Raw genomic sequence first — 25074 nt, forward strand, 5'->3', positions numbered from 1 at the left:
ACTAGAAAAATTAAAAGAGTTAAGCTGGCAAAAGCACAGCAAAGAACTGTGCGTTCTTCTAAATCACAAATCCCCAAGGAGAGTCCAATTGTGTCGGTTGCGATGCCTGACCTTCCCAACACTGGACGGGAAGAGGTGGCTCCTTCCACAATTTGCACGCCCCCTGCAAGTGCTGGAAGGAGCACCCACAGTCCAGTTCCTGATAGTCAAATTGAAGATGTCACTTTTGAAGTACACCAGGATGAGGATATGGGTGTTGCTGGCGCTGAGGAGGAAATTGACAAGGAGGATTCTGATGGTGAGGTGGTTTGTTTAAGTCAGGTACCCGGGGAGACACCTGTTGTCCATGGGATGAATTAGGCCATTGATATACCTGGTCAAAATACAAAACAAAATTATTTCAACAGAAATGCGGACAACTGGTGTCAAGCCGTGTGTTGCCTTTGTCAAGCTGTAATAAGTAGGGGTACGGACGTTAACCACTTAGGAACAGCCTCCCTTATACGTCACCTAGAGCGCATTCATCAGAAGTAATTGACAAGTTCAAAAACTTTGGGTGACAGTGAAAGCAGTCTACTGACAACTAAATCCCTTCTTCCTCTTGTACCCAAGCTCCTGCAAACCACCCCACCAACTCCCTCAGTGTCAATTTCCTCCTTAGACAGGAACGCCAATAGTCCTGCAGGCCATGTCACTGGCAAGTCTGACGAGTCCTCTCCTAACTGGGATTTCTCAGATGGATCCTTGAGTGTAATGCCTACTGCTGCTGGCGCTGCTGTTGTTGCTGCTGGGAGTCGATCGTCATCCCAGAGGGGAAGTCAGAAAACCATTTGTACTACTTCCAGTAAGCAATTGACTGTCCAACAGTCCTTTGCGAGGAAGATGAAATATCACAGCAGTCATCCTGTTGCGAAGCGGATAACTCAGGCCTTGACAACTATGTTGGTGTTAGACGTGCGTCCGGTATCCACCGTTAGTTCACAGGGATTTAGAGAATTGCTTGAAGTAGTGTGTCCCTGGTACCAAATACCATCAAGGTTCCACTTCTCTAAGCAGGCGATACCGAGAATGTACACAGACGTCAGAAAAAGAGTCACCAGTGTCCTAAAAAATGCAGTTGTACCCTCTGTCCACTTAACCACGGACATGTGGACAAGTGGAGCAGGGCAGACTAAGGACTATATGACTGTGACAGCCCACTGGGTAGATGTATTGCCTCCCACAGCAACAACAGCAGCGGCGGCACCAGTAGCAGCATCTCGCAAATGCCAACTCACTCCTAGGCAGGCTACGCTTTGTATCACTGCTTTCCATAAGAGGCACACAGCTTACAACCTCTTACGGAAACTGAGGAACATCGGTGGTCATTCCGAGTTGTTCGCTCGGTAATTTTCTTCGCATCGCAGCGATTTTCCGCTAATTGCGCATGCGCAATGTTCGCACTGCGACTGCGCCAAGTAAATTTGCTATGAAGTTTGGTATTTTACTCACGGCATTACGAGGTTTTTTCTTCGTTCTGGTGATCGTAATGTGATTGACAGGAAGTGGGTGTTTCTGGGCGGAAACTGGCCGTTTTATGGGAGTGTGTGAAAAAACGCTACCGTTTCTTGGAAAAATGCGGGAGTGGCTGGAGAAACGGAGGAGTGTCTGGGCAAACGCTTGGTGTGTTTGTGACGTCAAACCAGGAACGATAAGCACTAAACTGATCGCACTGGAAGAGTAAGTCTCTAGCTACTCAGAAACTGCACAGAGAAGTCTTTTCGCAATATTGTGAATCTTTCGTTCGCAATTTTGCTAAGCTAAGATTCACTCCCAGTAGGCGGCGGCTTAGCGTGTGCAATGCTGCTAAAAGCAGCTTGCGAGCGAACAACTCGGAATGAGGGCCATCATCGCAGATTGGCTTACCCCAATTGGACTCTCCTGGGGATTTGTGACATCGGACAACGCCACCAATATTGTGCATGCATTACATCTGGGCAAATTCCAGCACGTCCCATGTTTTGCACATACAATGAATTTGGTGGTGCAGCATTTTTAAAAAAACAACAGGGGCGTGCAAGAGATGCTGTCGGTGGCCCGAAGAATTGCGGGCCACTTTTGGCATTCAGCCACCGCGTGCCGAAGACTGGAGCACCAGCAAACACTCCTGAACATGCCTTGCCATCAGCTGAGGCAAAAGAGTTTAAGATGATAGGGCTTTGCGCTGTTATCAGAAGGATGTGCTGTACCCCAAATAAATATCACCACTCTCACTTTTTACTTTTTGGGTGGTATATTCACAATTTATTGGGAACAGATATACATAAAGTGCAAAAGATCTTAAAGCAGTTTTAAAGTGTCACAGTGCACATGCTGCTAAAATTTCATAGCACTAAAATTTGACATTACAAGATTTTTAAAAGGACATGTAATAAAAGACATAAAAAACATAGAAAAAAATCCTTATTTTCGTACCCTCTTGGGCTAGTGGTGTGTGCCTTAGTGTGGTGAAATCGGGTCCTGTCTAGGCCGTCCAGCAACACACCACTAAGCTTTGCCCAAAATGTTGGAGAGTCTTTAGGAGTCCACCAAAGTGTTCAGCATCACCAGCATGACGCGTTTCGGATCCTTGTAAATCCTTTTTCAAATGCATGTGTTACTGAACGTCCTTAGGGTATTTATACCCTGAATCCGGATGGGACCGCCCTGCACTTCCTGTTTGTTCTTCCCGCCTTTTTCGCTGCAGGCAGCGCAGCGGAAATACGTCATCTGCGTTCCAGCTTTTACCGGAAGTCCGGTTTTTTGCGTTCCACTGGCCGGCGGAAGTTGTTACTTTGTTTGCGTTCCACCACGGTCCGGAAGATACTGGGATCTTACTAGTCCAATAGAGATATTTTCTGCAGAGGGATATTTTCAGAAAACAAACAACACACCAAATTCTCTGTTAAAAAAACTATCATGGTACTTTGTATTCCCGCTAAGTCCATCCCTAATATGAGAATTGGAGGTTTATTTGATCTTTTGGTAGTATCCCAATTCCGATATGGTAATCATGTTAAAGATAAAAGATAAGAAATATTAGATACTTTGTATTCCCGCTAAGTCCATCCCTAATATGAGAATTGGAGGTTTATTTGATCTTTTGGTAGTATCCCAATTCCGATATGGTAATCATGTTAAAGATAAAAGATAAGAAATATTAGATTAAGATCATACATCACGTTAAAAACCATTTGAGCTCGAAGTCTGCATTTAAACCTCTCGGAATGAGACTATTTAACATATATATCCATTTCATTTCCTTTTTAGCGAGACACACTTCCACATCTTTATATTTCCATAAATTATTAACTTGTTCTAACCCCAAGAACCTCTTTATACAGGTTTCCGCATTATTATGGACCTTTTTAAAATGTTCCGAAAGTGGGTGGCTAAGATTACCCTTCTTTATATTATAAACATGTTCTGCCATTCGTGTTTTCAAATTCCTTGTGGTTTTGCCTATATAGATCAATCCACACGTACACTCTATTAAATAAATAATATTCCTTGAGTGACATGTTATAAAGCTATTAATGGTATATTCTTTTTCATTAGCATAAAAAGAGGTAGTTTTTCTTAAATTATTATGCTTATATGTTGAACGACACATTAAGCAAGAGCCACATCTATGAAAACCTTTTGTTCTTTCACTTTTGAGTTTTAGGTCTGGTAGTGTGCTCTTTACCAGGTTATCTTTCAAATATCTTGCTCTTTTGTATATAAAGGAAGGTTTTGTTGGAAGATATTCATTTAAAACTGGGTCTTCTTTCAGAATCCTCCAGTTTTTTGATACACTCCTTTCTAATTCCCTAAAATGAGAGCCATACTGACTTATATAGGACCATTCATAGTTTGAATTTTTTTGGGTGTTTCCATCCTTTTCTTTATATTTCAAAAGTTCATGTCTATCTAATGTTAAAACTTTGTTTTTTGCTTCTATTAATTTTTCCTTAGGATATCCTTTTTCTAAAGAAGACCCAGTTTTAAAGGAGTATCTTCCAACAAAACCTTCCTTTATAATCAAAAGAGCAAGATCTTTGAAAGATAACCTGGTAAAGAGCACACTACCAGACCTAAAACTCAAAAGTGAAAGAACAAAAGGTTTTCATAGATGTGGCTCTTGCTTAATGTGTCGTTCAACATATAAGCATAATAATTTAAGAAAAACTACCTCTTTTTATGCTAATGAAAAAGAATATACCATTAATAGCTTTAGAACATGTCACTCAAGGAATATTATTTATTTAATAGAGTGTACGTGTGGATTGATCTATATAGGCAAAACCACAAGGAATTTGAAAACACGAATGGCAGAACATGTTTATAATATAAAGAAGGGTAATCCTAGCCACCCACTTTCGGAACATTTTAAAAAGGTCCATAATAATGCGGAAACCTGTATAAAGAGGTTCTTGGGGTTAGAACAAGTTAATAATTCATGGAAATATTAGAGATGAGCGGGTTCGGTTCCTCTGAATCCGAACCCGCCCGAACTTCATGTTTTTTTACACGGGTCCGAGCGACTCGGATCATCCCGCCTTGCTCGGTTAACCCGAGCGCGCCCGAACGTCATCATCACGCTGTCGGATTCTCGCGAGGCTCGGATTCTAACGCGAGACTCGGATTCTATATAAGGAGCCGCGCGTCGCCGCCATTTTCACACGTGCATTGAGATTGATAGGGAGAGGACGTGGCTGGCGTCCTCTCCGTTTAGAAATAGATAGGAGAGTGAGAGTGAGACACTTCATTTACTGGAGCTTAGGAGGAGTACTCATAGAGTGCAGAATTTTGCTGATAGTAGTTAGTTAGTTATACTAGTGACTGACCAGTGAGACCACCAGTGCAGTTTTATTATTATTTAATATAATCCGTTCTCTGCCTGAAAAAAACGATACACAGTGACTCAGTCACATACCATATCTGTGCTCAGCCCAGTGTGCTGCATCATCTATGTATAATATCTGACTGTGCTCACACAGCTTAATTGTGGGGGAGACTGGGGAGCAGTTATAGGTTATAGCAGGAGCCAGGAGTACATATTAAACAGTGCACACTTTTGCTGCCAGAGTGCCACTGCCAGTGTGACTGACCAGTGACCTGACCACACTGACCACCAGTATATTGTGATTGTCTGCCTGAAAAAGTTAAACACTCGTCGTGTGACTTGTGTGGTGTTTTTTTATTCTATAAAAAACTCATTCTGCTGACAGACAGTGTCCAGCAGGTCCGTCATTATATAATATATACCTGTCCGGCTGCAGTAGTGATATATATATATTTTTTATATCATTATTTATCATCCAGTCTATACTAGCAGCAGACACAGTACGGTAGTTCACGGCAGTAGCTACCTCTGTGTCGGCACTCGGCAGTCCATCCATAATTGTATACCACCTACCCGTGGTTTTTTTTTTCTTTCTTCTTTATACATACTACATCTCATTATCATCCAGTCTATATTAGCAGCAGACACAGTACAGTACGGTAGTCCACGGCTGTAGCTATCTCTGTGTCGGCACTCGGCAGTCCATCCATAATTGTATACCACCACCTACCCGTGGTTTTTTTTTTCTTTCTTCTTTATACATACTACATCTCATTATCATCCAGTCTATATTAGCAGCAGACACAGTACGGTAGTCCACGGCTGTAGCTACCTCTGTGTCGGCACTCGGCAGTCCATCCATAATTGTATACCACCTACCCGTGGTTTTTTTTTTCTTTCTTCTTTATACATACTACATCTCATTATCAACCAGTCTATATTAGCAGCAGACACAGTACGGTAGTCCATGGCTGTAGCTACCTCTGTGTCGGCACTCGGCAGTCCATCCATAATTGTATACCACCTACCCGTGGTTTTTTTTTCTTTCTTCTTTATACATACTACATCTCATTATCATCTAGTCTATATTAGCAGCAGACACAGTACGGTAGTCCACGGCTGTAGCTACCTCTGTGTCGGCACTCGGCAGTCCATCCATAATTGTATACCACCTACCCGTGGTTTTTTTTTCTTTCTTCTTTATACATACTACATCTCATTATCATCCAGTCTATATTAGCAGCAGACACAGTACGGTAGTCCACGGCTGTAGCTACCTCTGTGTCGGCACTCGGCAGTCCATCCATAATTGTATACCACCTACCCGTGGTTTTTTTTTCTTTCTTCTTTATACATACTACATCTCATTATCATCCAGTCTATATTAGCAGCAGACACAGTACGGTAGTCCACGGCTGTAGCTACCTCTGTGTCGGCACTCGGCAGTCCATCCATAATTGTATACTAGTATCCATCCATCTCCATTGTTTACCTGAGGTGCCTTTTAGTTGTGCCTATTAAAATATGGAGAACAAAAATGTTGAGGTTCCAAAATTAGGGAAAGATCAAGATCCACTTCCACCTCGTTCTGAATCTGCTGCCACTAGTCATGGCCGAGACGATGAAATGCCAGCAACGTCGTCTGCCAAGGCCGATGCCCAATGTCATAGTACAGAGCATGCCAAATCCAAAACACCAAATATCAGTAAAAAAAGGACTCCAAAACATAAAATAAAATTGTCGGAGGAGAAGCGTAAACTTGCCAATATGCCATTTACCACACGGAGTGGCAAGGAACGGCTGAGGCCCTGGCCTATGTTCATGGCTAGTGGTTCAGCTTCACATGAGGATGGAAGCACTCAGCCTCTCGCTAGAAAAATGAAAAGACCCAAGCTGGCAAAAGCAGTAGCACCGCAAAGAACTGTGCGTTCTTCGAAATCCCAAATCCACAAGGAGAGTCCAATTGTGTCGGTTGCGATGCCTGACATTCCCAACACTGGACGTGAAGAGCATGCACCTTCCACCATTTGCACGCCCCCTGCAAGTGCTGGAAGGAGCACCCGCAGTCCAGTTCCTGATAGTCAGATTGAAGATGTCAGTGTTGAAGTACACCAGGATGAGGAGGATATGGGTGTTGCTGGCGCTGGGGAGGAAATTGACCAGGAGGATTCTGATGGTGAGGTGGTTTGTTTAAGTCAGGCACACGGGGAGACACCTGTTGTCCGTGGGAGGAATATGGCCGTTGACATGCCTGGTGAAAATACCAAAAAAATCAGCACTTCGGTGTGGAAGTATTTCAACAGAAATGCGGACAACAGGTGTCAAGCCGTGTGTTGCCTTTGTCAAGCTGTAATAAGTAGGGGTAAGGACGTTAACCACCTCGGAACATCCTCCCTTATACGTCACCTGCAGCGCATTCATAATAAGTCAGTGACAAGTTCAAAAACTTTGGGCGACAGCGGAAGCAGTCCACTGACCAGTAAATCCCTTCCTCTTGTAACCAAGCTCACGCAAACCACCCCACCAACTCCCTCAGTGTCAATTTCCTCCTTCCCCAGGAATGCCAATAGTCCTGCAGGCCATGTCACTGGCAATTCTGATGATTCCTCTCCAGCCTGGGATTCCTCCGATGCATCCTTGCGTGTAACGCCTACTGCTGCTGGCGCTGCTGTTGTTGCTGCTGGGAGTCGATCGTCATCCCAGAGGGGAAGTCGTAAGCCCACTTGTACTACTTCCAGTAAGCAATTGACTGTTCAACAGTCCTTTGCGAGGAAGATGAAATATCACAGCAGTCATCCTGCTGCAAAGCGGATAACTGAGGCCTTGACAACTATGTTGGTGTTAGACGTGCGTCCGGTATCCGCCGTTAGTTCACAGGGAACTAGACAATTTATTGAGGCAGTGTGCCCCCGTTACCAAATACCATCTAGGTTCCACTTCTCTAGGCAGGCGATACCGAGAATGTACACGGACGTCAGAAAAAGACTCACCAGTGTCCTAAAAAATGCAGTTGTACCCAATGTCCACTTAACCACGGACATGTGGACAAGTGGAGCAGGGCAGGGTCAGGACTATATGACTGTGACAGCCCACTGGGTAGATGTATGGACTCCCGCCGCAAGAACAGCAGCGGCGGCACCAGTAGCAGCATCTCGCAAACGCCAACTCTTTCCTAGGCAGGCTACGCTTTGTATCACCGGTTTCCAGAATACGCACACAGCTGAAAACCTCTTACGGCAACTGAGGAAGATCATCACGGAATGGCTTACCCCAATTGGACTCTCCTGTGGATTTGTGGCATCGGACAACGCCAGCAATATTGTGTGTGCATTAAATATGGGCAAATTCCAGCACGTCCCATGTTTTGCACATACCTTGAATTTGGTGGTGCAGAATTTTTTAAAAAACGACAGGGGCGTGCAAGAGATGCTGTCGGTGGCCAGAAGAATTGCGGGACACTTTCAGCGTACAGGCACCACGTACAGAAGACTGGAGCACCACCAAAAACTACTGAACCTGCCCTGCCATCATCTGAAGCAAGAAGTGGTAACGAGGTGGAATTCAACCCTCTATATGCTTCAGAGGTTGGAGGAGCAGCAAAAGGCCATTCAAGCCTATACAATTGAGCACGATATAGGAGGTGGAATGCACCTGTCTCAAGCGCAGTGGAGAATGATTTCAACGTTGTGCAAGGTTCTGATGCCCTTTGAACTTGCCACACGTGAAGTCAGTTCAGACACTGCCAGCCTGAGTCAGGTCATTCCCCTCATCAGGCTTTTGCAGAAGAAGCTGGAGACATTGAAGGAGGAGCTAACACGGAGCGATTCCGCTAGGCATGTGGGACTTGTGGATGGAGCCCTTAATTCGCTTAACAAGGATTCACGGGTGGTCAATCTGTTGAAATCAGAGCACTACATTTTGGCCACCGTGCTCGATCCTAGATTTAAAGCCTACCTTGGATCTCTCTTTCCGGCAGACACAAGTCTGCTGGGGTTGAAAGACCTGCTGGTGAGAAAATTGTCAAGTCAAGCGGAACGCGACCTGTCAACATCTCCTCCTTCACATTCTCCCGCAACTGGGGGTGCGAGGAAAAGGCTCAGAATTCCGAGCCCACCCGCTGGCGGTGATGCAGGGCAGTCTGGAGCGACTGCTGATGCTGACATCTGGTCCGGACTGAAGGACCTGACAACGATTACGGACATGTCGTCTACTGTCACTGCATATGATTCTCTCAACATTGAAAGAATGGTGGAGGATTATATGAGTGACCGCATCCAAGTAGGCACGTCACACAGTCCGTACTTATACTGGCAGGAAAAAGAGGCAATTTGGAGGCCCTTGCACAAACTGGCTTTATTCTACCTAAGTTGCCCTCCCACAAGTGTGTACTCCGAAAGAGTGTTTAGTGCCGCCGCTCACCTTGTCAGCAATCGGCGTACGAGGTTACATCCAGAAAATGTGGAGAAGATGATGTTCATTAAAATGAATTATAATCAATTCCTCCGCGGAGACATTGACCAGCAGCAATTGCCTCCACAAAGTACACAGGGAGCTGAGATGGTGGATTCCAGTGGGGACGAATTGATAATCTGTGAGGAGGGGGATGTACACGGTGATATATCGGAGGATGATGATGAGGTGGACATCTTGCCTCTGTAGAGCCAGTTTGTGCAAGGAGAGAATAATTGCTTCTTTTTTGGTGGGGGTCCAAACCAACCCGTCATATCAGTCACAGTTGTGTGGCAGACCCTGTCACTGAAATGATGGGTTGGTTAAAGTGTGCATGTCCTGTTTATACAACATAAGGGTGGGTGGGAGGGCCCAAGGACAATTCCATCTTGCACCTCTTTTTTCTTTAATTTTTCTTTGCGTCATGTGCTGTTTGGGGAGTGTTTTTTGGAAGGGCCATCCTGCGTGACACTGCAGTGCCACTCCTAGATGGGCCCGGTGTTTGTGTCGGCCACTAGGGTCGCTTATCTTACTCACACAGCTACCTCATTGCGCCTCTTTTTTTCTTTGCGTCATGTGCTGTTTGGGGAGGGTTTTTTGGAAGGGACATCCTGCGTGACACTGCAGTGCCACTCCTAGATGGGCCCGGTGTTTGTGTCGGCCACTAGGGTCGCTTATCTTACTCACACAGCTACCTCATTGCGCCTCTTTTTTTCTTTGCGTCATGTGCTGTTTGGGGAGGGTTTTTTGGAAGGGACATCCTGCGTGACACTGCAGTGCCACTCCTAGATGGGCCCGGTGTTTGTGTCGGCCACTAGGGTCGCTTATCTTACTCACACAGCTACCTCATTGCGCCTCTTTTTTTCTTTGCGTCATGTGCTGTTTGGGGAGGGTTTTTTGGAAGGGACATCCTGCGTGACACTGCAGTGCCACTCCTAGATGGGCCCGGTGTTTGTGTCGGCCACTAGGGTCGCTTATCTTACTCACACAGCTACCTCATTGCGCCTCTTTTTTTCTTTGCGTCATGTGCTGTTTGGGGAGGGTTTTTTGGAAGGGACATCCTGCGTGACACTGCAGTGCCACTCCTAGATGGGCCCGGTGTTTGTGTCGGACACTAGGGTCGCTTATCTTACTCACACAGCTACCTCATTGCGCCTCTTTTTTTCTTTGCGTCATGTGCTGTTTGGGGAGGGTTTTTTGGAAGGGACATCCTGCGTGACACTGCAGTGCCACTCCTAGATGGGCCCGGTGTTTGTGTCGGCCACTAGGGTCGCTTATCTTACTCACACAGCTACCTCATTGCGCCTCTTTTTTTCTTTGCGTCATGTGCTGTTTGGGGAGGGTTTTTTGGAAGGGACATCCTGCGTGACACTGCAGTGCCACTCCTAGATGGGCCCGGTGTTTGTGTCGGCCACTAGGGTCGCTTATCTTACTCACACAGCTACCTCATTGCGCCTCTTTTTTTCTTTGCGTCATGTGCTGTTTGGGGAGGTTTTTTTGGAAGGGACATCCTGCGTGACACTGCAGTGCCACTCCTAGATGGGCCAGGTGTTTGTGTCGGCCACTAGGGTCGCTTAGCTTAGTCATCCAGCGACCTCGTGCAAATTTTAGGACTAAAAATAATATTGTGAGGTGTGAGGTATTCAGAATAGACTGAAAATGAGTGGAAATGATGGTTTTTGAGGTTAATAATACTTTGGGATCAAAATGACCCCCAAATTCTATGATTTAAGCTGTTTTTTAGGTTTTTTGGAAAAAAACACCCGAATCCAAAACACACCCGAATCCGACAAAAAAAATTCGGTTAGGTTTTGCCAAAACACGGTCGAACCCAAAACACGGCCGCGGAACCGAACCCAAAACCAAAACACAAAACCCGAAAAATTTCCGGCGCTCATCTCTAGGAAATATAAAGATGTGGAAGTGTGTCTCGCTAAAAAGGAAATGAAATGGATATATATGTTAAATAGTCTCATTCCGAGAGGTTTAAATGCAGACTTCGAGCTCAAATGGTTTTTAACGTGATGTATGATCTTAATCTAATATTTCTTATCTTTTATCTTTTACATGATTACCATATCGGAATTGGGATACTACCAAAAGATCAAATAAACCTCCAATTCTCATATTAGGGATGGACTTAGCGGGAATACAAAGTACCATGATAGTTTTTTTAACAGAGAATTTGGTGTGTTGTTTGTTTTCTGAAAATATCCCTCTGCAGAAAATATCTCTATTGGACTAGTAAGATCCCAGTATCTTCCGGACCGTGGTGGAACGCAAACAAAGTAACAACTTCCGCCGGCCAGTGGAACGCAAAAAAACAGACTTCCGGTAAAAGCTGGAACGCAGATGACGTATTTCCGCTGCGCTGCCTGCAGCGAAAAAGGCGGGAAGAACAAACAGGAAGTGCAGGGCGGTCCCATCCGGATTCAGGGTATAAATACCCTAAGGACGTTCAGTAACACATGCATTTGAAAAAGGATTTACAAGGATCCGAAACGCGTCATGCTGGTGATGCTGAACACTTTGGTGGACTCCTAAAGACTCTCCAACATTTTGGGCAAAGCTTAGTGGTGTGTTGCTGGACGGCCTAGACAGGACCCGATTTCACCACACTAAGGCACACACCACTAGCCCAAGAGGGTACGAAAATAAGGAGTTTTTTTCTATGTTTTTTATGTCTTTTATTACATGTCCTTTTAAAAATCTTGTAATGTCAAATTTTAGTGCTATGAAATTTTAGCAGCATGTGCACTGTGACACTTTAAAACTGCTTTAAGATCTTTTGCACTTTATGTATATCTGTTCCCAATAAATTGTGAATATCCCACCCAAAAAGTAAAAAGTGAGAGTGGTGATATTTATTTGGGGTACAGCACATCCTTCTGGTAACAGCGCAAAGCCCTATCATCTTAAACTCTTTTGCCACAGAATATTTACAAGCTTAGGTGTTTGCTTGTTCAGGTCCTTGCTGCAGTACTTCCAGTTAATTGCGCAAATTCACCTGTCCAATCCTTTCTCTGCTTGCCATCAGCTGAAGCAAGAGGTGGTAACGAGGTAGAATTCAACCCTCTATATGCTTCAGAGGATGGAGGAGCAGCAAAAGGCTATTCAAGCCTATACATCTGCCTACCATATAGGCAAAGGAGGGAGAATGCACCTGACTCAAGCACAGTGGAGAATGATTTCATCGTTGTGCAAGGTTCTGATGCCCTTTGAACTTGCCACACGTGAAGTCAGTTCAGACACTGCCAGCCTGAGTCAGGTCATTCCCCTCATCAGGCTTTTGCAGAAGCAGTTGGAGAGATTGAAGGAGGAGCTAAAACAGAGCAATTCTGCTAGGCATGTGGGACTTGTGGATGGAGCCCTTCATTCGCTTTACCTGGATTCACGGGTGGTCAATCTGTTGAAATCAGAGCACTAAATTTCGGCCACCGTGCTTGAGCCTAGGTTTAAAGCCTATGTTGTATCTCTCTTTCCGGCAGATACAAGTCTGCAGATGTGCAAAGACCTGCTGTTGAGACGATTGTCAAATCAAGCAGAACGTGACCCGCCAACAGCTCCTTCTTCATTTTCTCCCGCCACTGGGGCTGCCAGAAAAAGAATAACATTTCCAAAACCACCCGCTGGCGGTGATGCAGGGCAGTCAAGAGCGATAGCTAACATCTGGTCCGGACTGAAGGACCTGCCAACGGTTACTGACATGTCGTCTACGGTCACTGCATATGATTCTGTCACCATTGAAAGAATAGTGGAGGATTATATGAGTGACAGCATCCAAGTAGGCATGTCAGACAGTCTGTACGTATACTGGCAGGAAAAAGAGGCAATTTGGAGGCCCTTGCACAAACTGGCTTTATTTGACCTAAGTTGTCCCCCCTCCAGTGTGTACTCCGAAAGAGTGTTTAGTGCAGCCGGTAACCTTGTCAGCGATTGGCGTAGGAGGTTACTTCCAGAAAATGTGGAGAAGATGATGTTCATCATTCCTCCGTGGAGAAATTTACCAGCAATTGCCTCCAGAAAGTACACAGGGACCTGTGATGGTGGATTCCAGCGGGGACGAATTAATACTCTGTGCAAGGAGAGATTGATTGCTTCTTTTTTGGTGGGGGCCCAAACCAACCAGTCATTTCAGCCACAGTCGTGTGGCAGACCCTGTCGCTGAAATGATTGGTTTGTTAAAGTTTGCATGTCCTGTTTATACAACATAAGGGTGGGTGGGAGGGCCCAAGGACAATTCCATCTTGCACCTCTTTTTTTTATTTATCTTTGCCTCATGTGATGTTTGGGGACTATTTTTTTAAGTGCCATCCTGTCTGACACTGCAGTGCCACTCTTAGATGGGCCAGGTGTTTGTGCCGCCCGCTTGGGTTGCTTAGCTTAGTCATCCAGCGACCTCGGATCAAATTTTAGGACTTAAAATAAAAGTGTGAGGTTTGAGGTGCTCAGAATAGAATGGAAATGAGTGGAAATTATGGTTATTGAGGTTAATAATACTATAGGATCAAAATTACCTCCAAATTCTATGATTTAAGCTGTTTTTGAGGGGTTTATGAAAAAAAAAAACACCCGAATCCAAAACACACCCGAATCCGACAAAAATTCTTAAGGGAGGTTTTGCCAAAATGTGTCCAAATCCAAAATACAACCGCGGAACCGAATCCAAAACCAATACACAAAACCCCAAAAATGCCCGCTGCACATCTCTAGAAAAATGTGTTCAAACTTGGCACCTTTTTACACAAACAGGAGTTTTTGATGCCCAAAGCAGGGAGTTTAGAAGGGTTTAGCCATTTTAGGTGGCTAAACCCGATCTGTTTGGGCAAGACATGCACAATGTGCATGGGCGCCCAAACATTATTGAATTGTGACAATTATTTAGTCTAAACAGTCCCGTTTAGAAAGGATTTTTAGATCCCCCAAAACAATTGAAATGACCCCATTGACTTTGATTGTAAATGTTTAAGTTTTATTTATTTTAAGGGCTTAAAACCTTAAACACACTAGGTAACCTTAAAAACTTAAAACAATAGCAATTTACTTACATTCCAGTAACTGTCATTTCCAGAAAATATAATTAAATACGGTTTAACTCTAAAGTTTCAAATAAACCTGTCCTAAAAATCATCGAAATACTGAATGCATTTACTGTATATGCCCAATAACTGCATATCATTTTCATTAGAAAGGAGCATCTTTAAACATACTCAGAAATGAAAATAATGCTCCAAATAAAAAATGCAACATGTTGGTTGCCTAGAACATTAAGACCTACTGTATTTAGTAAATTCTGTTATATTTAGCTATTTTGTTTCAAATATCTGTTTAAGAACACAAATAAGTCTCCCCCATCATCACCAATCTAGAGTGTCACTCACTGCTGCCAGAGGATGCAATCCATCCACACTGGCTGGTGGCATTGGGATCCTAGCCGGGGTACCTTGCAGCCTGCGCTGGTCTCCTCGATGATAGCTGGACTCCTTTTTTTTATAACTTTACACAATCCAACAACAGTAAGTAAATTTTTTCTAGTATATGCATTACATACTGTAATTCAAAAGCTATTTATCATAAAAGTTGTATTGATTTAAAAAAAATCTAGAGGCTTATTGATCAAGACATACTCTTGTGAAAACGGCAGACAGCTTTTATAAATGCTAATCTTAGGACAGGGCTATTTATTAAACCCCTAACACTGTAGAAATCACTGGTTTCTTCTACAAATAGCTAAAGATGGGTACTGCCCTGCCATAGATGTCTACAGCAAAATGTATCCAGCTCTAAAAAGATTGTGGGGCAGATGTATTAAGCCTGGAGAAGTGATAAAGCAGTGATACGTGGAAGGGGAAAACGCACCAGCCAATCATCAAAGTTTGAAAAATTACAGTTAGGAGCTGATTGGCTGGTGTGTTATCACCTTTCACTTATCACTTCTTTATCACGGCTTTATAACTTCCCCAGGCTTAATATATCTGCCTCATTCTCTTTTGATTTTGCTTCAGATTGCTAATGCCATCACCAGATTTTGTTAACTACCATTTTCTTTGGTAAAGGTCTGCTGACAGTCAGCTTTACTATTGTGAATGCGCCAAACATGCACAATAGTGTTCATCAGGAATTTAAATCTTTCACTAAAGCTGGCGGCAAACTACTTTTCAATGGGAAAGTTCTATGCTTGTGAAGCCTCATTTTTTGGGAGTGTGTTCCTGGCAAGAGAGCATCACTAATTAGCACTGTTAAGTTGGAGCTAAGTACCACTAATATCTGGGAACAACACTGATAAATAATAAATAGGTCCCCTATTCAGACAGGGTCACAAGTCCTAACATGATGTATACTTAAACGGGATCAGTATGCTTTACCTACAATCAAAATTGTGATGGTCAAAATAATAACAACACCTGACCGATGGTCAAAATACTGACAAGGTCTAAATATACATACTGGTCAAAATACCGCCATTTAAATTGTCGACAGGTCACAACATCGACATGAGTTTTTCATGAGTTTTTCATTGAAACCGACTTGTTCACACTTTACTATAGTCGCTCCACCCAAGCCATTTTGTCAGCGGGTCAGAGATTCCAGTAAAGCCAGAAGTGGAGAAGGGATTTGAGAGTTACATGACAATGGAAGTTGAAATTCTACTCTGCTATAATCAGACCCATGGTTTGAGATTGTCAATCACAAACCATTCCCCCAACTGGAGCAAAATACATGGAATTGGTACTTTTCTAGGTCTGGGATAGCTAAGCCCTCCCCACCCAATTTAGGTATGGACATGATACATCTAGAAAGCCTAGGTGTTTTAGATTTCCATACTGTACATACTGTATTTGATGAACACCTTATAGAACTTAAGAACTAAAGAAAGGGGAATAAGCTTAGTTACAGATGTGTCCTTTTACATGTGTACACATCACCGCACGATCCGTAACATAGCGTACACCCGCTATGCATTCACTTCAATGGGAGCCGGCGGGTGATGTGCACTGGGTGGCATCCCGTGCTACGTACGCACCGCGGCCCCGCTACAGAAAGCTGCTATACGCAACAACAATGTAGCAGGACACATTCGTATGTTGCAGAATAGATATGTCAATTTACAGTAGGTAACAAGACCATTTACATAGCAGCAATACGTCCTAGCCAAGTAACTTCCTGTAACATCCAATCAGACGTTAGTAGGGTGCATTTCCCTAAGAGAGGGAGATAAATGCAGGACACAATATTGCCCAATTTCTGAGTAATATGCACCCTTAAAAAAGAGAATTTTTGACTGCCATGTGTAGCTAAATGACCCCTTAAGAGGACACAAAAGTGCAGGAGGTACAGTAATTACAAATTACATTAATTGCTTCTGTCTTAGTGGTATTCAGTTTATAACAAGACAACTGAGTATATACAGTTCAGTATATCTACAGTAACACTTTGTGCAATAATGGTAAAGAGGTTTCCAGACTGGAAAGACACAACAACTGTCTTGTCTTTTTGATGTAGAGTGGCAGTCCCCCACTAAGCATGGGTATGTGAGGTATGCTAATTACATTTAAGTTGTATTCAATAACCAATACTGGAGCCAATTGTTTCATCCCACGGCTACCACTAGGGGGCACAGAATGGAGCAATTCAATTGTTGCTCCGTTTAGATGCCCAGTAGCTGGGGGGCTGACATTTATTCTCACAGCCTCCTAAGGTGCAAGAAAAAGTGCATTCAAACTCGGCACTTTGGGCATCCAAACAGGAATTCTTGATGCCCAAGGCAGGGAGTTTAGAAGGGTTTAGCCCTTTTAGGTGGCTATGGTGGTCATTCCGAGTTGTTCGCTCGCTAGCAGTTTTTAGCAGCCGTGCAAACACTATGCCGCCTCCCACTGGGAGTGTATTTTAGCTTAGCAGAAGTGCGAACGAAAGAATCACAGAGCGGCTACAAAGTTTTTTTGTGCAGTTTTAGAGTAGCTCAAAACCTACTCAGTGCTTGCAATCACTTCAGCCTATTCAGTTCCTGTTTTGATGTCACAAACACGCCCTGCGTTCGGCCAGCCATGCCTGCGTTTTTCCTGGCACGCCTGTGTTTTTTTTTAACATTCCCTGAAAGCGGTCAATTGACACCCAGAAACACCCACTTCATGTCAATCACTCTGCGGCCACCAGTGCGACTGAAATGCTTCGCTAGACCCTGTGTTAAACTACATCGTTCATTACAATAGTACGACGCGTGTGCGCATTGCGCTGCATGCGCATGCGCAGAAGTGCCATTTTTTTGCCTCATCGTTGCATCAACTCAGAATGACCACCTAAACCCAATCTATTTGTGTACAACATGCACAATGTGCATGGGCGCCCAAACACTATTGAATTGTGACAATTGTTTGTGCGTCTAACCAGTCCTGTTTAGACAGGATTTTTAGATGCGCTAAACAATTGAAATGGCCCCATTGACTTTGATTGTAAATTTAGAAGCTGTATTTATTTTATCCTGAATCCACCTAGAACAACATCCACACTGGCTGGCTATGATGGTAAGGGCAGCAGGTGAAGTCAGAGTCCCGGTTACTCACAGCTCCACAGGTGAGGTGATGAAGATGCACAGGAACAACGTCAGGATATGCAAGGACACTCCACTTAACGCGTTACGGTTATTACCTTTGTCAAAAGCGGATAGTCTAACACTGAAAAACAGTCCCCTATATGTACCCCCTAAAGTGCACAAATGAAGGACAGGTGAGGATAATTTTCAAATGCGCCGCTCTCCCGCAAACGTCACTTCCGGTTACTTCCGGTCACGTGACGTCGCGGCTCTCCTGATGTCTCCATCAGACTAGTGCAGTTTGAGATGCGTTCCACGGCCCGATTCGTCACTTCCTGTCACATGATCCATCCGGCTGACAAGCAATCATTTCCTCTCCGCTATTGGGATGCATTCCACAACACGGAACGTCATATCCGGTCACGGCGATCACATTGTCATTTGATTGCGGTCCAAAGATATTCTGGGTATTATCATCATTTATAGCAGCAGCAGGGTATTGTAAAGTGCATAAGAGAATGGGAACATATAAGAAAATAATTAGCAAACAAAGTCTACATCATTTGTAGACAAGCAAGACAATTAAAGTGCATAACAATCCAGAATATATTACAGAATAATAATAGTTATTTATAAAAGTATAATTTTAACCCCCTACGATATGCATAATATAACATTAATTTAAAAAACATTTTAATTCAAACTCCCCGTTGAGTCCCTGAGGTACTAGTGTTTTCAAATTAAAAATCCATTTAATTTCTGTCTTGGCTAGCCTAGTTTCAATATTTTTATTTTTCCATGTACCTTTAATTTGCTCTATTCCCCAGAAATTCTTTATCTCGCATTCTTTTGAGTTATGTTGTTGTTTAAAATGCATTGAGAGAGTGTGGGTTTCTAGACCTTTTCTGATATTATATATGTGTTCACATAGTCGAGTTTTTAACATCCTTGTTGTCTTTCCCATATATATAAGACCACATTTGCACTCAATGGCGTAAATTACATTTTTGGATGTGCAAGTAATAAATTGGTTAATTTTGTAGCAAATACCATTTATTTTAATTTCTTTATACTTAGATGTAGTTGTCTTTACCGTTCTACAGACTAAACATGATCCACACCTATGAAACCCTCGTACACGCTCACTACTGCGTTTGTTCTCATTAAGGGTACTGCTAACAAGTTTGTCTTTCAGGGATTTCGATTTTCTATATATAAAGGACGGTCTGGTCGGAATTTTCCCCTTCAAAATGGGGTCCTGTTCTAACAATTTCCAATTATTTTGTATAATTGTCTCGATTTTATTATATAGACAGCTATACCCAGAAATGAAAGTCCACTCTAGATTCTCTTTTGGCTCCTTTTTAGGTTTTTCAACTAGCAGATCACTTCTTGTTAACCGTGTTATTCTCTCCTTAGCATCTACCAGCTTCTTTCTCTGATATCCCTTATCCTCAAAGCATTTTGACATTTTTTCTATTTCACTGATACAAAATTTGTATCAGTGAAATAGAAAAAATGTCAAAATGTCAAAGTTTGAATTAAAATGTTTTTTAAATTAATGTTATATTATGCATATCGTAGGGGGTTAAAATTATACTTTTATAAATAACTATTATTATTCTGTAATATATTCTGGATTGTTATGCACTTTAATTGTCTTGCTTGTCTACAAATGATGTAGACATTGTTTGCTAATTATTTTCTTATATGTTCCCATTCTCTTATGTACTTTACAATACCCTGCTGCTGCTATAAATTATGATGATCCCCGGAATATTTTTGGACCGCAATCAAATGACAATGTGATCGCCGTGACCGGATATGACGTTCCGTGTTGTGGAACGCATCCCAATAGCGGAGAGGAAATTATTGCTTGTCAGCCGGATGGATCATGTGACAGGAAGTGACGAATCGCGCCGTGGAACGCATCTCAAACTGCACTAGTCTGATGGAGACATCAGGAGAGCCGCGACGTCACTTGACCAGAAGTAACCGGAAGTGACGTTTGCGGGAGAGCGGCGCATTTGAAAATTATCCTCTCCTGTCCTTCATTTGTGCACTTTAGGGGGTAGATATAGGGGAGTGTTTCTCAGTGTTAGACTATCCGCTTTTGACAAAGGTAATAACCGAAACGCGTTAAGCGGAGTGTCCTTGCATATCCTGACGTTGTTCCTGTGCATCTTCATCACCTCACCTGTGGAGCCGTGAGTAACCGGGACTCTGACTTCACCTGCTGCCCTTACCATCATAGCCAGCTAGTGTGGATGTTGTTCTAGGTGGATTCAGGATAACGACATGAGATATGCCTATTACTTTTAATTCTATGTGAGTGCATTTGTGTAAAAATAAATGTATTTTATTTAGAGGACTGCTGCACTATTGGTCTTTCTCTCTAATTTTATATGTGCCTGGAGTATCTGGACACACATATATATAGGAGGAGGAATTTTGAATACTGGTTATCTTGGAGTTCTCCTGGAGAAAAACATCTGGTGCAAAGAAACCATGATATGCATATTCTTTTTGGAATCCTTGTGAGTGTGATGTATTGAAACAAAATACACCAATATATTTTAAAAGGACTGCTACACTATTGTGCTTTTTCTTTTTTTATGTGTGCATCTTTGATGCTTCACACCATTGGATGAGCACAAAGAGACACACTTTATAGGTTATGACCTTGAAGGAACTAGCTATCCTGTACATTACATGTTAAATCCAAGGAGCGCCTAAGTGGAATATAATATCTTGAAATTGCTGTGAAAATTCTTGAAGTAGGTGAAACTTCTCTATATTACCACAGGGCTGATCTTTGGATCTTATTGCGCACTTTAGTACCTCACTTCTATATTGTAGAGGATGCAATCCATCCACACTGGCTGGTGGCGTCGGGATCCTAGCCGGGGTACCTTGCAGCTTGCGCTGGTCTCCTCGATGATAGCTGGACTCCTTTTTTTACAACTTTACACAATCCAACAACAGCAAGTCATTTTTTTCTAGTATATGCATTACATACTGTAATTCAAAAGTTATTTATCATAAAAGTTGTATTGATTTGAAAAAAAAAACCTAGAGACTTATTGATCAAGACATACTCTTGTGAAAACGGCAGACAGCTTTTATAAATGCTAATCTTAGGACAGGGCTATTTATTAAACCCCTAACACTGTAGAAATCACTGGTTTCTTCTACAAATAGCTAAAGATTGGTACTGCCCTGCCATAGATGTCTACAGCAAAATGTATCCAGCTCTAAAAAGATTGTGGGGCAGATGTATTAAGCCTGGAGAAGTGATAAAGCAGTGATACGTGGAAGGGGAAAATGCACCAGCCAATCATCAAGGTTTGAAAAATGACAGCTAGGAGCTGATTGGCTATTGAGTTATCACCGTCCACTTATCACTTCTTTATCACTGCTTTATAACTTTCCCAGGCTTAATACATCTGCCCTATTCTCTTTTGATTTTGCTTCTGATTGCTAACGCCATCTCCAGATGTTGTTAACTACCATTTTCTTTGGTAAAGCTCTGCTGACAGTCAGCTTTATTATTGTGAATGTGCCAAACATGCACAATAATGTGCATCAGGAATTCAAATCTTTCACTAAAGCTGGCGGCAAAATGCTTTTCAATGGGAAAGTTCTATGCTTGTGAAGCCTCATTTTTTGGGAGTGTGTTCCTGGCAAGAGAGCATCACTAAATAGCACTGTTAAGTTGGAGCTAAGTACTACTAATATCCGGGACAACACTGATAAATAATAAATAGGTTCCCTATTCAAACAGAGTCACAAGTCCTAACATGATGTATACTTAAACGGGATCAGTATGATTTACCTACAAACAAAATCCCTATGGTCAACATACCTACAAGGCCAAAGTATCAACATAGTCAAAATACCGACCTTTAAAATGGTGACACGGTCAAAATACTGACATTTAAAATGTCGACAGATCGGAAAGTCAATACGAGTTTTTAAAAAAAAAATTGGTGTGTATGTCGACATAGGATGACATGGACAACATATAAATGTACTGCATCCCCTCGCATGCTTTGCACACTATTATATTCCCCATCCATTTTATATTCCCCCTCCATGTCCACTGGGATGGTAAAGTATGAACAAGTCGGTTTCAATGAAAAAAACATGAAAACTCATGTCAATTTTGTGACCTATCTGCATTTTAAATGTCGGTATTTTGACTGTGTCGTCATTTTAAATTTTGGTATTTTGACCATGTCAGTATTTTGACCATCGGTCAATTGTTGTCGGTATTTTGTCCATAGGGATTTTTATTGTAGGTAAATTGACTGCATCCCACTTCTACTGTTGCAGAACACCTACAGTATATACCGATGTGTCCTCATACATTTAGCACCAATAAGCCACACAGCGCAAGATGCCTGCCGCCAGGTCCTGTGCAATTGTAATAGCATCAGGTGTCTTTTTGTTTTGCCAAAAATGTGTCTTAACTACAACACAATTCAATAGGATGCACTAGGAGACAGTGCTGCTTAATTTACTATGCAACATTTGTATATCTGTGTGTGACTGAGTCTGTATATGACACAATGGAATTTGGCATGGAAAAAAGACGCTACCTTTGCATCGTAGCACTAAGTATACAAATTCATAGACTCAGTTCCACACAGATATACTGCATATTTAATTAATCAGCACAGTCTCCTGAAGCATCCTAGTCACATCACATTGCAACTAAGACACATATTTTGCAAAAAAGACACCCGACGTTAGTAGACCCAGACCTTCGAGAGGGGCTGTTTTGCATGATTACAGAAACAATGTATGAAGACACATCTGTAAGTTCGAGGCATGATCTGGACTTATATATTTTGTCACTTATACCCCTTTCAGACCGCCTGAGGTGGGTCGCACATGGCAGCCTGACACGGGAGCTCCCAGTGTGTGACCCGCCTCAGGTGCCCCATTACTGCTGACTGCAACCTGGCATATTGGTGACATCAGCGGTGACGGCACTTGGGGATCACATAATCTCCAAGCGCTGCCCACACACAGAATGTGTTGAGAAACGGGTCGCTCCTGTTCACACTGCACAGTGGGCCAGGTTGAAGACGTGTTTAACCCTGCTCACGACCAGGGTTGAAATATAAGGTCACTGGACCTGGCATTTTAACCCTTGCATCTTTCAGACTGCACCTGAACACGGGTTATGCACGCTCATGTGGCCATAACCCGTGCTCATAGGTGGCGATCTGAAAGGGGTATAATAAAGCCTTTCCCATCAACTGTCCAAGCTCCTACCATCATTTTCATTGAATGAAACCTTTACACTTTTCTCCTAAAACACTGCTCTGTTTAGCTTCATTTAAATGAATCCCGAGTTTGAGGAGACATCAGAATGGTCATTGTTGCAAGTAGCAGTTTTGTGTGATTGTAGCTTTGCTTTACATATCTCAAAGTGGGTTTCTATGCCAAAGTACAACTACTGTAGAGGGAAAATTACATCTTTTTGCGTATGCACTTGGGATGTTGCACATTGACCTTGTATGTAGAACATCCCATTAATTATTATTATTATTATTAATTTTTTTTAAAATAAATGTTGAATTATTACTTTATATTAGCTGCACAATTATATTTATTGAATATATATTTCCATTGGTAATATACATTAAGTCTTTTAGCAGTTTACCCTGAATAGCGCTATATCTTTATTTCTACTATACAAGCCAGTGGCGTATCTGTAATGGGTGCAGGGTCTGTAGGCCCCCACCGCACACCTTGCACCCATTCTTGAAATTCTTACCTCTACGGAGTCCCCCACCGGTGGTAGCATCTCTCCTTAAATCTCCGGTAAATGGCGCTGTGGCCATTTTTTCAGATATTTGCGAATGTGCAGTAAGGAATTTCCCCAGAGATTTGCGCATGCACAATAGAGTCTGTGCACCCTGTAGTGCTCAGACTCTATTACGCTGATGGGCGCCAGCTGCAAGGAGGGGGCCCCGACGGAGGAGGTTGGCTATGGGCCTCCTCTTCTGTTAAGTCGCCCGTGATCCAAGCTTTGCACATCTACCCCCTATATAACCAATGAATCAGGAGATACAGCCGAATGTGCCACTTTAGGACTATACAAGGAGGTATTAACTATTTCACATCCAGTCACATCTAATATCACATTGACCAATTGCACCAGTTACTTATACATTTTTGGATAAGGGATACTCAACCTGTAATTGTTTTTAATGACAGCGCTTATTTGCCTAAACTTAATTATAAACTGGTAATAGAACAAGCCTGACAAACACTATAGGGTGGCATAGTAAAGTCCTGGAGGACTGTGGTGGAAAGTAGAAACATTTTGGGAAAGCTGTTGTTTGAATGTGTACAAATGAATTTTCAATAGTATGGAAAGGAATTCCACAAGTATTTAACCTATATACAGTAGCATAATTGTGCTTATTTAATCATTATATGATTGAGCTGTAACTCTGTACTATGCATGTTAATAAGCATTCTATATACCATGGTATGGTTGAATCATTTTGTTAAGTGGAGTATCACTGATTAGGTTAGCTGAATTCTGACTCATGCACCCATATACTTAACATTTGAGAGTCAATTCAAGGTTGAGCATTTGCTCCATGTTCTTACTATTCAAATACTATTTACTATAATGATGTGATTTTATAAGCCAAGTGCAAGTTAATGGGGCCAGCAGCCAAGTTAACGACTACATTGCAAAAATGTACATTTCTCATTTAGACCACAAGAAAAAAAATCTGAAATCATTAGTTGTAATATAGAATTCTACTGGTGATCTAACGGATGTTTTACTTTTGGTAAAAAAAAAAAAAGAAATAACCTCAACAGAAAAATAATTGGTAAATTTGCCTAGCTTAACACCTTTTCTGACTGCTTAATAAAGAGATGTTCCAGTGTCAACATAAAATATTCATAAACATCAATCAAAGTAAATGAATGGAACCTATAAACACCAGATACATGAGAAAAACAACTGATAAATTGCACTACTAAGTAACAATGTCATCCCATCAAAATGTTATATGACATATGTTAGGCTAACAAAATAACAATATATTGAAAGCAATAATAATAGTAGTAACAAAATAATTACTACAAGCACATGAATAATGTGACATTTCAGTTATTAGAGACTATTCCCTGTGTGCAAAGCATGTCTATTTCAAATGTAAATACCCAGGGGGCATGCTATGATTGATTTCTACAGGAAAATGTGGGTATGTTT

Source organism: Pseudophryne corroboree, chromosome 1 (assembly GCF_028390025.1).
Source record: "Pseudophryne corroboree isolate aPseCor3 chromosome 1, aPseCor3.hap2, whole genome shotgun sequence".
Taxonomy (NCBI): Eukaryota; Metazoa; Chordata; class Amphibia; order Anura; family Myobatrachidae; genus Pseudophryne; species Pseudophryne corroboree.